Source organism: Ovis aries, chromosome 16, assembly GCF_016772045.2.
Source record: "Ovis aries strain OAR_USU_Benz2616 breed Rambouillet chromosome 16, ARS-UI_Ramb_v3.0, whole genome shotgun sequence".
NCBI classification, from domain to species: Eukaryota; Metazoa; Chordata; class Mammalia; order Artiodactyla; family Bovidae; genus Ovis; species Ovis aries.
In genome coordinates, this window is record NC_056069.1 from 15,890,880 (window position 1) to 15,904,987 (window position 14,108).

The window sequence follows — 14,108 nt, forward strand, 5'->3', positions numbered from 1 at the left end:
TGTTGTAGTCACAGGCATGAAAACAACATTAATCTCACTGTAACCTACATCAGAGCTTCTGGGGTGACCATGTGCATCGTCAATGAACAGCAATGTTTTGAAAAAAACCTTTTCTGAGCAGGAGGTCTCAGCAGTGAGCCTAAAATATTCAGTAAACCATGTTGTCAGCAAATATGCTGTCATTCAGGCTTTGTTTTTCCATTTGTAGAGGACAGGCAGAGTAGATTTATATAATTCTTAAGGATCCTAAGATTTCAGAACAGTCAATGAGCTTTGGCTTCAATGTATAATCACTAGCTACATTAGCTCCTAATAAGAAAGTTAGCCTGTCATTTGAAGCCAGGCAATAATTTTTCCTCCCTACCCATGAAAGTCCTAGATGGCATCTTCTTCCTATAGAAGGCTGTTTTGTTTCCATTGAAAATCTATTGTTTAGTGTAGCCCACTTCATTAACTATTTTGAGTTTCTGGATAACTTGCTGCAGCTTCTACATCAGCACTTGCTGTTTCACCTGGCACCTACATGTTACAGAGACAGCTTGTTTCCTTAACTCTCATGAGTCATCTCTGCCAGCTTTAAATTTTTCTTCCAGAGTTTCCTCACCTCTCTTAGCCTTCATAGAAGTAATGAGAGTTAGAGTCTTGCTCTGGATTAGACTTTGGCTAAAGGGAAGGTTGTGGCTGGTTTGACTTCTATCCAGTAAGCTAAACCTTTTCCATACCCTCTATCTGCCTGCAATGCAGGAGACCTGGGTTCAACTCCTGGGTCAGGAAGATCCCCTGGAGAAGGAAATGGCAACCCACTCCAGTATTCTTGCCTGGAGAATCCCATGGACAGAGAAGCCTGACAGGCTATAGACCACAGGGTCACAAGAGTCGGACATCATTTAGTGACTAAACCACCACCACCACCATAAGGCTACTTTGCTTTATTATCATTTGTGTGTTCACTGGAGTGGCAATTTTAATTTCCTTCAAGAATTTTGACTTTGTATTCACATCTTGGCTTTTTGGTGCAAGAGGCTTAGCTATTAGCCTACTTTGGCTTTTGACATACCTTCTTCACTAGAACTTCTAGGTTTTGATTTAAAATGAGAGATATGTGGCTCTTCCTTTCACTTGAACATTTAGGGGCCATTGTAGGGTTCTTCAGCTCAGTTGCTCTGTTGTGTCTGACTCTCTGCGACACTATGGACTGCAATACGCCAGGCTTCCCTCACAAGAATTCAGGGAGGGCATAGAGAGGACAGAGAAGGAGAGAGATGAGGTAATGGCTGATGGAGGACTCAGAACACACATTACATTTATCAGCTATATTTACTGTCTTATATAGGTGCTGTTTGTGGTGCCCTAAGACAATTACAATAGTAACATTAAAGAACACTAAGCATATATCACCATAACAAATATAATAATAATGAACAAATTTGAAATATTGCAAGAATTACTAAAATGTGATGGGGAGATACTAAGTGAGCAGTCACTATGGGAAGAATGGCACCTGTGGATTTACTCAATGCAAGTTTACAAAAAGCTTCAATTTGTAAAAAAGATACAATATGTTTGAAGCACGTAAACGGAAGTGCAATAAAATTAGTTATGACTATCATTACTTAACCATTCTCCTGTTACCAGAAGGTAAGAATGTTGCCAATATTTTTTCTAATAAATCAGTTATAGTAGAGTTTATTTATGTATCTTTTTTATTTCACAGTTTTTCTCAGACTAGAGCTGAAGTAGAATTATTAGATTAAAAGGTAAAAACATTTTGACACTGCTTTCAGATAAATTATATCAATTTATGTTTACAGTTATAATGCATGAAACTGTACAGCTTGCTCCACCTCACCAGTAGCATTTAATATTAAAAACCACTACTGTACTAGGCAGAAAGTATTTTATTAAAATAATTGCCCCTTTAGATTTATCACACTAACCTTCTCAGTGTGAAGCCACTTATATCGTAGATAACAACTTCTCTCATTTAAGGGGCAATCATAAAGGGGCATTACTTACAGACTTCAACTGAGTCAGAAGTCAAATTGACATATTTCATGAACAAACTGAATATGGGAGAAAAATAAGGCAAACTTAATAAGGACAAGTTTTAAAAAATACCAGTTTACTAAGATCTTAAAATATAGCAAAATAGACTGAGAATTAACTAATTCAAGTCTAAAGAGTTACTTTATATATATATATATATACATATATATATATATATATTTTAGCTAACTTTTTGTTTGCTTGGTTTTTTTGCCTCTAATTATTATTACTTGCCAAAGCAAGATTATAGGATAGCATTATAATAGAGGTCTGTCTTTTAACTCTATGGATTTGGTTTTAATCTTGGACTTTGCACTGGGCAATCTTTCTGTTTTTCTGTGTCATTTTGTTTTGGCAGACCCTAGCACAGAATTGTATACATCTTGGAGATGTTAGACTAACTGTTTGCAGTATAGACTCTGGAGACAGATATGAATTAAAGTTCATAGCTTTTACATTTACCAGCTACTCTTCTTAAGCAAGTTATCCAAATCTCTAAAGTTTCTCTTTCTGTAGCTATTAAACTGAGATAATAATAGGGCCTGCATTGAGTGGTTGAGGGAGAATTAAAAGAAGCACTGCAAAGAGGGACATTGTCTAGTAAAAAAATCAGCAAATAATAGCTGTTACTATCATCATTATCATCATCGCCATTATTATAATCTTTTTTCCCCCTCTGATTATAATATGAGTTATTTCTGCTTTAAGTATACAGTCCTAAAACTCTACCTTCTCTTCCTTATCTCTCTTAATATTTACTCATTTATCAACAGGCATTTATCTAGAACAAAATAGATTAAATCTGGACACAGGGATCTTATATGCCTGTGAGAGAAGACAAATAATGGACAAATAAGCAAATAGATACTCAGAATGTCAGATGGTGTTGTGTTATGGAGAAAAATAAAACAGAGCAAGGGAGATAGGGAGAGTCAGAGATGGGAGCAGGGGTGACATGGGAGAAAGATAGGTTGTTATTTTTTTAAAGTGGTAGAAACCTCTGATGAATGATATATCTTGAACACAATTAAAGAGAAGAAAATGTAACATTCTCAATGACAGAAACATGCCTTGTATGTTCAAGAGTCAGCAAGAAGGTCTGTGGGGCAGAGAGAGAGTAACTAGATGGAAATGAGGTTAAAAATGGAGGTGGGCCACACATGTAGGGACTTGTAGGACATCGTCAGGGCTTTGAGTTTTAGCATGGGTGACATAGAAAACCAGTGGGCAGTAGTGAGCAGCAGAATGACAGGGCAAAGGCAGAAGTGGATCAGCTACGGAAAGCTATTTTGGTATCCTAGGGGAGATGGTGCTGGCTTAACCTGGAGATGAATGAGTGAGTGACAGTCGCTCAGTCATGTCAGAGTCTTTGCAACTCTTCTCCCGACTCTAGGCAAGTAGCACTGAAGATGCACAGAAACTCTCCTATAACCTTTGGTTTCACGCGTGTCCATGAGTTTTGTCCCTTTTCCATGACTGGCTAAGCTTCAAAATTATTCTCTCAGTGTTCTATGCAACAATTCGTTCAAAGATGAAAGTCAGAAAATATATCCAGGCTCTGTTGGATTCTCACTGAAGCTTCCCAGTTTTTTCAAAAAACCATAGAATTTGGAATAAAAAGCACTTTTGACAAATTGGGGAAATATGGAAAAAACAACTCTAAGTTGAAAGATATTAAACTGTATTGGACAGAGCAATAAAAAGGGAGTCAGGAAATTTGATATCTGGTTTTTAATTGAAGGTTAGCTGGCTCTGTGACCTTGATGAATCCATTAACCTCCAGGGGCCTTAGTTTGCACATTACTACAATGAGAGGTATTGCTAGGTCAGCACTGTCCAATGGGAGTTTCTGCAGTGATGGAAAGATTCTATATCTTCACTGTCCAATATAGAAGCCAGTAGCCGTGTGTGTCTATTGAGCACTGGAAATGTGGTTGGTACAATTGAAGGACTAAGGTTGTAATTTTTTCAGTAGTTAGAGTGGATATTTGCATTATTTGGTTGCCTATAATCTGAAATCTTCCTGACCTCTCATTAGAAGTGTTAAAAGTCTCTGATAGTTGCTTTTCTTGCTTTCACTGCGGTGACAGGATGGGCACATGACTTAAGCTCAACCAAGAAGATGCACTCCCTCTAGAAGCTCATTTGGCAAAGAAGGAAAAGAAGAAGATGATATATTCTGGAATGGTGGCAACCACATCAGGTTTCCAGGGCAATGGCAGTGGTTCTGGTATGGGGTTATCTATTGTTCAGCTGGCGATGGAGCAAGCTGTGGCGTCCTTTGTTCACCATTCCTTAATTGTAACTTTAGGCAAACCACTTAATTTTTCCAACCCTCAAGGTAAATTCTGTAAAAATTATCATAGTGATATCTATTCTCCATGTGCCGTAAGTAAATAAGTTTGGTAAATATTTCATGTTTGGAGATACATACAGATCTTATGAATTTCTCTGGACACAAAGTTCTCAAATGTCCACTAAGTAGAGATGCTAGCTAGCACTTATAAGCTCTTCTTAGGAAAAAAAAATGATGGTAAATTGCTATTTTAAGGTCTTTTCACCCCTCTCTTAGGTCTCCCTTTTCTTATTCAGTAACTCTGCTTCCAGCCCAGAGCACCCCCACTGGCCATTATGCCCTTTGCAGCACCAAAAGGTCTCAGCCTTCCTCTTACCTCTGCCCCATTGATAGATTACCTTCAGAACCCCTGGACTCCCCTGTCAAAAGGAAACTAATATACTCATTCTAACCAAGGAATCAATGGCATATAATTAATGACACACTAGACCACTGAAAAATACACACAGAGAGCAAATAGGGACTCACTTCATTGCTGGTAAAGCTCAGCTAGGGAATATGGCCTCAATTTGTTTGTAAGATGGTAAAATTGACTTCCTAGTGCTTCATCCACTCTCTACCCCTCATCATACCACCATGTTCGTATCTTCAGACCCATCTGAGGGAAGTGCCAGTTTACAGAGAAGCCTTACCCAGCCAGGTACGTGGAGAACACCTCTCAACTCTCACCTGTCAACAGTAGGGCAGAGAGTTGGAGGCCATGCATACACAAAGACCTTCAGCAACTAAGTCCACCTGACAGAGAGATAGGAATTAACAGAAGTCATATTCTTACCATCTCATCAATCATTAAAAAACACGCCTTCTCACATAGGAAAATCAATGCTTGGATCTTTAAACCAATGTTTTTTCTTTAAACCATCCAATGCTTGGATGCTTCTAACCAATTATATAATTGAAGAAATCAGAGGTTCCTATTGCATGGACCAGTAGAAATTTGGGACAGGAAAAGAATGCTTCCTCTTTCTTTCCTGAGCCATAAGAATAAGATTAGAAACACAGGAGATTGAGGCGCTTTCCAAGGGCAGAGGTAGTATTTTAAAGGCTTTACTGATGTCATTTAATCATATCTCATATGCAGAAATTTGCTATGCTTTGTGATCATTATTTTAAGCAGTTCTGTTGTCCTGCGTTTTTTTAAAAAATCTAGTCATTCACAATTATTTAATTTTTCCACATAATATAAAGGGCCAGTTGAAGAGAAGATAATATATCCAACTTAATCAGAATATTTCAGGTTCATCTCTAATTAGAACTAATATTTATGACAAATTCTACCTCTTTTGAGGTCTGAAATAATCTTTTCCTTTACCTTACAGAGAAGACCTACAGCAGTGCTTAGCACATAATCATAGTGAATGCTCAATAAATGAATGAATTAATCTAATCATACTTATTTTCTTCTCTCTTTAAAAGGCCATGTTAATTCTTTATACTTTTTTCTTTCAATTTCTTGTGTTTCCTGTAAACATCTTCATTTTCTTTCCCTCATTCATCTTTCTTTCTCCTGGGAAACTGCTCTCTGTAATTGTTTTATTTTCCTGTCTTTCTGCCTCTTATATTCTCCTCTCATTCATCCTTTGTCCTCTGTGTCTATAATTATCTTTAAAATCACCTTTTCAGGTATAACTTGGATAAATGGAGAGGAACATCTTAAATCAAGAGATATTGAAACTGAGAAATTACTTATTAGTCATGGGGAGAAAAGCCAGAAATCTATCCTGAGCTGCTTTGAGACAAAGCCAAACCAGTATCTATTTTGATGTCACAAACATCCTAAATGGAATTCCAGTCTTCCTTCATTGGGCATTTACTTGAATATAGAACTTATTTTAAAAAAAAAGCTGATCCACACTTTACTAGCATGCATATTTATATAGACAAACCTACAAAAAATAATCCTATTATCTCTGAGTAACTGAATGGAGAAAATCAAATTAGTGAAAGAAGCAATGCTGTTTTTTCTTTAAGCATTACAACCAATAGAACCCATCTTATGACTTTGTATAAGGTAATAAATATTAATTTGAAATAGATAGTTCAAATTATTACTATGAAACATCCTAACTTCTGATATTTTAAAAATTTTCAACAGATCTAAAATATATGGAATATTTTCTGTCTTTTCCAATAATTCTGCCAACCACAAAATTGTTGAATTTGATTATAATCAAAACAAAGACAACATGAGTAATACAGAATATATAGTTACCGTGGGAGATATAACTTTCTCATGAGACCACTGTGCTAGAAAGTTGAAATGAAGCTTAATATTGACAGACATAAATTAAAGAATGACAAATTATTTTTTAATAAATTAATGTGCATATTCAGTAAATGGATTCCTCATAGATTGTTGATTTGGGGATTTTGGCCTTAAGGAGAAAGAAAGGAAAGAAGGGATAGTGACCCATATTCAAAATCTGGTCACATGGGAATGAGAAAGGTTTGTGAGTTAAATTACTCTTTTGGAGCAGAAAAAGTGAGAGTTCTGAGAACAGACAGCAGGCAAAAATTCAGTTAGGTGAGAAGCTGACGTAAGAGAAGGACAGAAATAATTACTGGGGACAAGTTGCTGGGTTTCAGGAGCAGAGCTCTAGGTGTTTCAGTCTCATAAAGACCAAGGAACCACTCAAGAAATCAAAGGAGAGACTTATGCAATAAGATGGACAGGGTTTGGGCTGCTATGAGTAAGAGGACAGCCTTACTCCTGGAGCTCAAAACCAAGGTCAGAGCAGAAGCAAAAATCAGGCTGCCTGAAGTTTGATTCTCTAAGCTGTGATCTTAAAGTTCCTGAAATTTCCTGTGATCAGGGACAGAATTTGTTCCAAGTGGGGAAGGGGGATGAGCTAAATTTACGAGAACAACAGAAGTGTCACCAGCTTGAAATTTAGAGGAGAAAAGAGATAAACATCATTATGTGAATTAATTCATAAAGGGGGAGAAAATCTACTCTAAAAGTCCAATGTTATAAAAAAAAAATTCCAAGTTGGTTAGGGAAACTCTGTTCAGGTGGCTGGGATGGTTAAATGTGTTAGAACAGTGGCTAACATACAGTAGTTATTCAATATATGTTAACTTACTACTGTTAGTATTACCAATCTATGACTGTTTTGCAGTTCTTCATGCAAATGCTGCTTTACCAAAGTTTCTGAAAGAAAGCACAAAGGGAACTAACTGGTAGGGGGTTCTTTAAGGACTTCATGACCTGGAAGGATCTAGTTTGGTACACTTTGGAAAGCAAACAAGGCTTAGCCAGCGTGGGTTACAGAAGATCCTCTCAGAAATCTGTGAGAGTAGGGAGGAACAAGATCGCGGAAGAGGCTCTTTAGTTCCTCTTCACTTTTTGCCATAAGTCTTGTGTCATCTGCCTATCAGAGGTAATAGATATTTCTCCAGGCAATCTTGATTCCAGCTTGTGCTTCACCCAGCCTGGCATTTTTCATGATGTACTCTGCATATAAGTTAAATAAGTCAGGTTACGATATACAATCTTGGCAATAAATGCATGAGTGACAGATGACAATATAAAGTTATATTAAAGGACTGTTAAAATTATGGTTTCCATGCTTTGTCTTTAAACATTAATTTCTTTGCCCTTTGGCTTTTCACTTAGTTATGGTTTAGGTTAAACTTGGTTTTGGATTGGTAGTGGCAAGATTTTAATCACTATGTAAGAAAGGTATTAAGACCATCCCCATGGAAAAGAAATGCAAAAAGCAAAATGGCTGTCTGAGGAGGCCTTACAAATAGCTGTGAAAAGAAAAGTGAAAAGCAAAGGAGAAAAGGAAAGATATAAGCATCTGAACGCAAAGTTCCAAAGAATAGCAAGAAGCGATAAAAAAAGCTTTCCTCAGTGATCAATGTAAAGAAATAGAGGAAAATAACAGAATGGGAAAGACTAGAGATGTCTTCAAGAAAATTAGAGACACCAAGGGAATATTTCATGCAAAAATGGGCTCGATAAAGGACAGAAATGGTATGGACCTAACAGAAGCAGAAGATATTAAGAAGACATAGCAAGAATACACGGAAGAACTGTACAAAAAAGATCTTCAAGACCAAGATAATCACGATGATGTGATCACTCACCTAGAGCCTGACATCCTGGAATGTGAAGTCAAGTGGGCCTTAGAAAGCATCACTACGAACAAAGCTAGTGGAGGTGATAGAATTCCAGTTGAGCTATTTCAAATCCTGAAAGATGATGCTGTGAAAATGCTACACTCAATATGCCAGCAAATTTGGAAAACTCAGCGGTGGCCACAGGACTGGAAAATGTCAGTTTTCATTCCAATCCCAAAGAAAGGCAATGCCAAAGAATGCTCAAACTACTGCACAATTGCACTGTGGAAAATTCTGAAAGAGATGGGAATACCAGACCACCTGACCTGCCTCTTGAGAAACCTATATGCAGGTTAGGAAGCAACAGTTAGAACAGGACATGGAACAACAGACTGGTTCCAAATAGGAAAAGGAGTACGTCAAGGCTGTATATTGCTACCCTGCTTATTTAATTTCTATACAGAGTACATCATAAGAAATGCTGGGCTGGAAGATTCACAAGCTGGAATCAAGATTGCTGGGAGAAATATCAATAACCTCAGATATGCAGATGACACCACCCTTATGGCAGAAAGTGAAGAGGAACTAAAAAGCCTCTTGATGAAAGTGAAAGAGGAGAGTGAAAAAGTTGGCTTAAAGCTCAACATTCAGAAAACGAAGATCATGGCATCTGGTCTCATGACTTCATGGGAAATAGATGGGGAAACAGTGGAAACAGTGTTAGATTTTATTTTATTTTTTGCTCCAAAATCACTGCAGATGGTGACTGCAGCCATGAAATTAAAAGATGCTTACTCCTTGGAAGAAAAGTTATGACCAACCTAGATAGCATATTGAAAAGCAAAGACATTACTTTGCCAACAAAGGTCCATTTAGTCAAGGCTATGGTTTTTCTAGTGGTCATGTATGGATGTGAGAGTTGGACTGTGAAGAAAGCTGAGTGCTGAAGAATTGATGCTTTTGAACTGTGGTGTTGGAGAAGACTCTTGAGAGTGTCTTGGACTGCAAGGAGATCAGCCCTGGGATTTCTTTGGAGGGAATGATGCTAAAGCTGAAACTCCTGTACTTTGGCCACCTCATGCAAAGAGTTGACTCATTGGAAAAGACTCTCATGCTGGGAGGGATTGGGGGCAGGAGTAGAAGGGGACAACAGAGGATGAGATGGCTGGATGGCATCACGGACTTGATGGACGTGAGTCTGAGTGAACTCCAGGAGCTGGTGATGGACAGGGAGGCCTGGCGTGCTGCGATTCATGGGGTCTCAAAGAGTTGGACATGACTGAGTGACTGAACTGAACTGAAGCCACAGTTTCCTTGCCTTTTTTCATTGCTTCCTTTACTGTTCACCCGCAGTGTTCTTTCTACTTGCTGCCTGCTAGAAAATATCCTGACAAGTGATCTGACCTTTGGATACTCAGTCTTAGGCTTAGTCACATTGAGCAAGATGCTTGGGAAGCTGCAATAGCTCACGTTAGCATTTGAGGTACCATAAAAGGCAAAAGGGAGCAATTATCCCTTTTGGTACTTCTAAAATTGTTATGTGGTATGATTCATATATTATAACCTTCAACATGGTAACTGGTCCTTAGAACAAGGCTTTTCTCATCCTTCTATCTGCGGAATAGTCTCTGTACATGAGGTTTAATTCCCTAAACCCATAAACAGATCTAATGATGCCAGACCTTAAGTCAAGCCTTATAAAGAGAGCAGTCAAAAGATTATAATACAGTTCTCCATGGCACCAAAGCATCCTGGGGAAAAGTCTGTAGATGAGAGAAAGCTCTTACTTAAATTTTCTCTTCTTTACATTGTTTTACTAAATATAAACATTCTAGGCCAACATATATTTGGAAACTATTAGTCTATTGCAGGCTGTGTTCATATGAAACAAGTGTTAAGGTTTTTATTTTAAAATAAATCTAGATAATTTCTAACATTATGTTATTTGTTGGAGTAACTTAGTTCCTTGACCTAAAGACTGAATGAATTAAGTTGGTGAAAAACTGAAGACAGGCTTATTTTACAGTTAATAAAATAACTTGAACAAGAGAGAATTGTTTTCTTATTATGGATTTTACATTTTTTACTCTATGACTTGATTCTCAATTACTGGGCCAAGGTTCTTATCATAAAAAATGGAAGAAAAATTCCATTGATTTGTTAAATTTAGCCATTAAAAAAAATCTACTAACAGGTTCCATCAATTGTGATAAGTGCAGAAGAGTTCAGTGAAATACATAAGTAGAATTGATAATAGGAACACAAATAGAACTCTAATCGATGCTATTCAATAATCAATCTTCCCTCTTTTGAATATCAGATATGTTAGTCATGTTATATTAGCTACATAGGGGCTTTCCTGATAGCTCAGCTGGTAAAGAATCCACCTGCTATGTAGGAGATCTAATATATATTAATTATCAGGTTTATATATATATATATGTATATATATATATATTAGACACTACAGCTTAAAGGAACAAATATTACTCTACTCAATAAACTTAGCAGCTTAGAAGTAGAAGTTTAAAATGATGGACAATTATTATCTCAGTTTCTGGGTGAAGTATGTAGAAGCTACTTAGCTGGGTGGTTCTAACTTGGCATCTCTCATAAGGGTGCATTAAAGCTGTCAGCTGGGGTATCATTTGAAGGTTTGAGTTGGGCTGGAAGATGTACTTCTAAGATGTCATACTCATATGACCCATACTAGAAATACTTGGTCCCTTGCCACATGAGGGCTTCCTTTGTGGCTTAACTGGTAAAGAATTCACCTGCAATGCAGGAGACCTGGGTTCGATCCCTGGGTTGGGAAGATCCTCTGGAGAAGGGAAAGGCTACCTACTCCAGTATTCTGGCCTGGAGAATTCCATGGACTGTATAGTCCATGGGGTCACAAAGGATCAGACACAACTGAGTGACTTTCACTTTCACCTGCCACATGAACCTCTCGAAACTGCTTGTGTATATATACATACACACATATTTTTTCAGCATTACTAAATTATTGTCACTGCAGCTGTGTTCTGGTCCTAGAAGGTCACATTTACATGATTTAATAATTTTTGAACAGTTCTGCTTCCTCAAGGAAATGCTTTTGTTTAGGCTGTGGGGAGCAGAATACATCAAAGACATATCACTTTTCTCCTTTCCCCCTACCCTTTACATCCCCCCATTCTCTTTCTCCCTTCTAACCTCCTCCCCTTCATATCCCTGCAGCCCCTAGAACTAAATGTGCAGTGAGGAATTGTATAATATCTTACACAGATCTACATAGACATGAGTTTACTATAATAAAAGCTGATTTCTGAATAAGCGAATAAGCCTAATTTAAAATCTTGTTATATTTTTCAAGTCTTACATAATGACATTAGGCTCTTACTTAGATTTATATAAAATTGGCATCTGGGAATGGTACAAAAACCTATTAAAATATGGTTACCAGGAAAGATTTCTAGCTAAGAAGTTCTTCATATTCTATGAGTTCAGTTGCCTGTAGAGGTTTTAGTTTACTTCAAGTTCACTGTAAGTCAACCAGACTGAAAAATAAATGCTTAAGAGAACAAGGAGACAAACCACAGACTGGGATAAAATGTTTACAGAAGACATATCTAATACATTTTTTCTGTTACCCAAAATATGCAAAGAACTTTTAAAACTCAGCAATGGAAAATAAACAACCCAATTAAAAAATGGACCAAAGACCTTAACAGAAATTCCACCAAGGAAGATATTAAGCTGGAAAATAAGGATATGAAAAGATACTCCACAGCATATATCATGAGAGAAATGCAAATGAAAATAACAATGAGATAACACTGCACACCTACTAGAATGGCCAAAATCATCAGCACTATGATTAATCTGTCATGCTGTTAAGTAAGTACTTTTATCCTAGATTATTGAACAGGTAGGGAGAACGATGGATTGGGAATCAGGAGACCTAGATTTTTAGCCCCTTGATTTTAACGTTTACCTGGCGGACAGGCTAGCCTTGGGATATCATTTGTCAAGAGAGAATATTGGAGTAAATGATATTAATTACTTCTTTTAGCCCTAGTGCTCTGTGATGCTGCCATATTATAGATAATTTCTGGCAGACTGATTAATGTCTACCAAGAGAAAACTGGCCATTACCAGTTTAAAGTTAAGGTTGAGTGTAAATCTAAAAATGGATGTTTTCTATCCTCACCTTTTCTTCTCTGCAATCCCAATTGTTTCATTTCTTAATTGTTCCTGATCAGACACACTGATGGCATGTCTATATGTGTCTTTTAAAGTGAATTAATGTGTTAATATCACCTAGATTTGGGCAGCAAGGGATCAGTGCTCACATTGCTAATCATTATGTCACTTACCTAAAACAAGTCATGGTTGAAATCACTGACGAACCGTGTCTTACAAACATACTTTAAAGTCATGTAGTGTAATTTCACTGCGTGGTTGCTCTTTGGATTGATCAAAGTTGGGAGTGGAGCTGGTCATTCAGTTCAGTTCAGTTCAGTTCAGTCGCTCAGTTGTGTCCGATTCTTTGCAACCCCATGAATCGCAGCATGCCAGGCCTCGCTGTCCATCACCATCTCCCGGAGTTCACTCAGACTCACGTCCGTCGAGTCAGTGATGCCATCCATCCATCTCATCCTCTGTCGTCCCCTTCTCCTCCTGCCCCCAATCCTTCCCAGCATCAGAGTCTTTTCCAATGAGTCAACTCTTTGCGTGAGGTGGCCAAAGTACTGGAGTTTCAGCTTTAGCATCATTCCTTCCAAAGAAATCCCATGGCTGATCTCCTTCAGAATGGACTGGTTGGATCTCCTTGCAGTCCCAGGGACTCTCAAGAGACTTCTCCAACACCACAGTTAAAAAGCATCAATTCTTGGACGCTCAGCCTTCTTCACAGTCCAACTCTCACATCCATACATGACTACTGGAAAAACCATAGCCTTGACTAGACGGACGTTAGTTGGCAAAGTAATGTCTCTGCTTTTGAATATGCTATCTAGGTTGGTCATAACTTTTCTTCCAAGGAGTAAGCGTCTTTTAATTTCATGGCTGCAGTCACCATCTGAAGTGATTTTGGAGCCAAAATAAAATAAAATAAAATAAAGTCTGACACTGTTTCCACTCTTTCCCTATCTATTTCCCATGAAGTGATGGGAGCAGATGCCATGATCTTCATTTTCTGAATGTTGAGCTTGAAGCCAACTTTTCCACTCTCCTCTTTCACTTTCATCAAGAGGCTTTTTAGTTCCTCTTCACTTTCTGTCATAAGGGTGGTGTCATCTGCATATCTGAGCTTATTGATATTTTTCCCGGCAATCTTGATTCCAGCTTGTGTTTCTTCCAGTCCAGCGTTTCTCATGATGTACTCTGCATATAAGTTAAATAAGCAGGGTGACAATATACAGCCTGACATACTCCTTTTCCTATTTGGAACCAGTCTGTTGTTTCATGTCCAGTTCTAACTGTTGCTTCCTAACGTGCATACAGATTTCTCAAGAGGCAGGTTAGGTGGTCCGGTATTCCCATCTCTTTCAGAATTTTCCATAGTTTATTGTGATTCACAGTGTAAAAGGCTTTGGCATAGTCAATAAAACAGAAATAGATGTTTTTCTGGAACTCTCTTGCTTTTTCCATGATCCAA

The 14,108-nt window shown here is 37.8% G+C and overlaps 1 long non-coding RNA gene across 2 annotated transcripts in view; it reads left to right on the plus strand.

The window, feature by feature from the left end:
• Window positions 1-14,108, plus strand: part of LOC114118734 (uncharacterized) — a 294,464-nt gene that overhangs the window by 137,179 nt on the left and 143,177 nt on the right. The window contains exon 4 of one of the 2 annotated variants that reach the window (XR_003591902.3): window positions 4,137-4,857. The exons of the other annotated variant lie outside the window; for it this stretch is intronic. This is a non-coding gene — a long non-coding RNA (uncharacterized LOC114118734). Of the gene's footprint in view, window positions 1-4,136; window positions 4,858-14,108 lie in introns of those variants that run through there. 2 annotated transcript variants of the gene reach the window in all.